The sequence below is a fragment of the Ursus americanus genome, chromosome 10 (genome assembly GCF_024610735.1).
Source record: "Ursus americanus isolate L20-20 chromosome 10, mUrsAme1.1.p, whole genome shotgun sequence".
Taxonomy (NCBI): domain Eukaryota; kingdom Metazoa; phylum Chordata; class Mammalia; order Carnivora; family Ursidae; genus Ursus; species Ursus americanus.
The window spans coordinates 35,087,342-35,091,074 of record NC_142136.1 but is presented as its reverse complement, the minus strand read 5'-3'; the positions used below and the strand labels follow the sequence as shown (position 1 = coordinate 35,091,074).

Below are 3,733 nucleotides of genomic sequence, written 5' to 3'. Positions count from 1 at the left end.
CTGTCTATCTCTATCTATCTATCTAAAAAAACCTGGATTTACTCTACAATGTTAATAGCATTTATCTCCAAATTAATGGTGAGTTTGAACTTTCATTGTTATAGCATTGCACAAGTTTTTACAAAGGACATATACCTCTTCAGTAATCAAGAAAGAGTCAACTATTTAAGGAAAAAAAAATGACATATATTTACAAGGCAAAGAAATGAGCTACTAGAATTTCAGTTCTGTCTTTGTCAGAGAGAAGTTTCATGTTCCAAAACTGCAGGGCACTCGTGAGTTGTGCTAACCATGTGTAGACTCAGGAAAGAATATACATAAGAGCATCTGCTTGTGAATTACTTACATGAAGAGATAACAGACACAGTGCTCATTATGCAAAAATAATATAAAACTACTTTGTGTCAGTAGCGCTTCACACTGCCATAGAGAGGGCACATGTTGGTCATTAGCACTGGCCCCTCTTGAGATGACATTGAGAGCCACAATTAGGCAGGGACTTTCTTGGATTATGCTGTGGTTCAGGAAAATGGAGGAAGTCTCTGTGCTACCCCACATTGACAAATGTGCATTGATGACACCAACCATACTGAGAAGAGTGGAACACTGGACTTACTACTAAGGAAGATTTACCATGGTAAATACTACTCAATTCATGTTCCCATAGGTCCCCTTTACTCTCTAGATGTTGGGGTCCCAAAATCCTCACTTCTATGGCAAATAGTGGTATCCAAGCTGTAGAGAGAAGTTGAACAGCTGAGAGAAACCCTATTATAACTTCTTTCTTTCTTTTTTCTTTTCTTTTCTTTTCTCTTCTCTTTCCTTCCTTCCTTCCTTCCTTCCTTCCTTCCTTCCTTCCTTCCTTCCTTCCTTCCTTCCTTCCTTCCTTTCTTTCTTTCTTTCTTTCTTTCTTTCTTTCTTTCTTTCTTTCTTTTTTCTTTCTTTCTTTCTTTCCTGGAAGCTTCTCAAACTCAAAAGATCTAAAGTTGACTTATTTCCTTCACTGTACATAAGCAGCCACCCACACAAAATGCTACACATAAAGCCTTACTGTTCAGCCAATAGTTATTTTTCCTAAAGCAATACCAGTGAGATTGCCAACAAGTACAAACTTGATCAAGGTTTTTCTCTCACTCTTGGTTGATTTATAAGAAAATAAATAAAACTGGTAAACACAAATACATTTAAATGTTCAAAATAAACACAAGCAAAGTAAAGCAGAGCCAAGGACGTATTATGTCTTTTGTAGATTAAGTGTTACACTTTTTAATTGTGTTACATACAGATGGTATGAATACACAAATAACTATTGTCTTGCATCCTGCTAGCTATCGGCACTGTGAGTAAAAGCTGTTTGATAGCAGTTAACAAAATATATCAAACACATCATATCAAAGTACTCATCCTTTTGACCACATAATTGTACTTCTGGAAATTGTGCCTTAAGAAATTGATCAAAAATAAGAATGTTTTTAACATGCAAAATGTTTTGCTTCTTTTGGTAAAAAAAAATTAAATCATCTTCACATCTATCAATAGGGGGATGACTGTGTAATTATTATTGTTAGTAATACTAGTATTATTATTAATCTTGTATAAAAATTGGCAGGTAATTTCTTATATTTATATAAAATGTAGAGAACCAAAAATAGCCGAGACAATACCAAGGAAGAAAAAAAATTATGGAACTTAACCAACAGTTATCAAAACTTATTTTAAAATATAGTAATAAAGACAGTACAAGCATTAATAAACAGACCAATAGAATAAAAGTCCAAAAACAGACCCATGTATATCCACCAAAGGGCACTGACAAATGTGCTCTGCACTGAAGTAAGAGAACAGTCTGTTGAATAAATGTGTTGAGTCAGCTGGCTAACCATATGTAACCGAATGAATCCTAAATCCTGCCTTCTACCATTCAAAAACATATATTCCAAATGAAGTAGAATTCTAAATGAGAGAGACAAAAAAATAAAGCTTCTAGGAGTGAAATAAAATATCTTTATGACCCCCGTGTAGACAAAGATTTTTCAAAAAGCACTAAGCATAAAGGGAAAAAAAAATATAAACTGAACTAAATCTAACTTCATGGATTATTTTATTCAGGTACCTCAATAAAAGAATAAAAAGACAAGCCACACGATGGGATCAGATACTTATAATACATATAACAACTGACCAGTATCAATAAGAAATGTCTAAATATCGCTAATTAGCTTTCCATGCAGAAAGCTTTCTTGCAAACACAGTGAATGTTCCTAAAACCTGCTGGACTATCCACAGGAAGTGTGGCAAGCACCAACCACACAAAGTGACAGAATACAAGAAAGGCAAAGATTCTATTTATGCCCAGGGAAAGTGGCATTATGACAGGCAGCAGAGTAGCTATGGTGGGCAGACTAAGCCTATCTTTCGGAAAAAGGCTAAAATACAGAGAAGATTGTGCTGAGGCTTGAACGTGTTGAGCCCAATTATAGATGTAGGAGAATGCTGGCTATTAAGAGATGCAAGCATTTTGAGCTGGGAAGAGATAAGAAGAGAATGGGTGAAATGATCCAGTTCTAAGCTTCGTATACTGTTATATTATGAAGGCAATAAAATCTTGAGGTTATGTTCACTTCAAAATAAACAAATAAATATCAATAAAGGGAAAAATGGTTAAAAGAATTAAATGCACATTTTGTAAAAGAGGAAAATCAAATGTCTAACTTATAAAAATTGCCTCATCATCATTACTCAATAGGGAAATGCACATTAAAATCACAGTAAAACATTACCACGCACCTACCAGAAGAGTTACAATTTTTAGTCAGTGTTTTTGATAACCATATGAAGTAACTATAATTATCATATAATTCTTCTGGTTTCCAGTTTTACTGAAGTATGATTAACAAATAATATAAATATATTTAAAGGGTACAACATGATGTTTTTGTATATGTATACATTGTGAAATTATTATCACCATCAAGCTAATTAACATAGCCACTGGTAAGCAACATTCTGCTATTATGGTTTTAGATTTTTTAAAAGATTTTATTAATTTATTTAAGAGAGAGCGAGTGAGAACACACAGAGCAGGGAGCCCAACACGGGACTCAATCCCAGGACCCCGGGATCATGACCTGAGCCAAAGGCAGACGCTTAACTGACTGAGCCATCCAGGTGCCCCTCCTGTTTTAGATTTTAACATTCTTAGAGTTTGACCTTTTTTAGACTCCACATATAAGTGATATCATGCAGTATTTTTCTTTCTGTGTCTGGCTTATTTCACTAGGTTGATCCATGTTGTTACAAATCTGAATCTAACCTGACTTGAGAAAAATCATTCACCACAATCAAGCAGGATGCAAATGTGGCTCAATATTTCCAAACTGATCAATGTGACATATCCCATTAACAAGAGAAAGGATAAAAACCTATGATCATTTCAATAGATACAGGAAAAGCTTTTGACAAAGTACAACATGCATTCATGCTAAAAACCCTCAACAAAGAAGATTTAGAGGGAACACACCTAAACATAATAAAGGCCATATATTAAAAACCCACAGCTAACTTCATACTCAGCGGTGAAAAACTGAAAAAATCAAGAATAAGACAAGGACGTCTACTCTCACTAACTTTATTCAACATAGTACTGGAAGTCCTGGCCATAGCAGTCAGAGAAGAAGGAGGAATAAAAACCATCCAAAATAGTAAGGAAGAAGTAAAAGTTTCACTATTTGCA

The 3,733-nt window shown here is 34.5% G+C and overlaps 1 pseudogene; it reads left to right on the top strand.

The window, feature by feature from the left end:
• Positions 1-564: 564 nt before the first annotated feature.
• LOC123800995 (large ribosomal subunit protein eL42-like) lies at positions 565-2,568 on the top strand (annotated as a pseudogene).
• Positions 2,569-3,733: the final 1,165 nt, after the last annotated feature.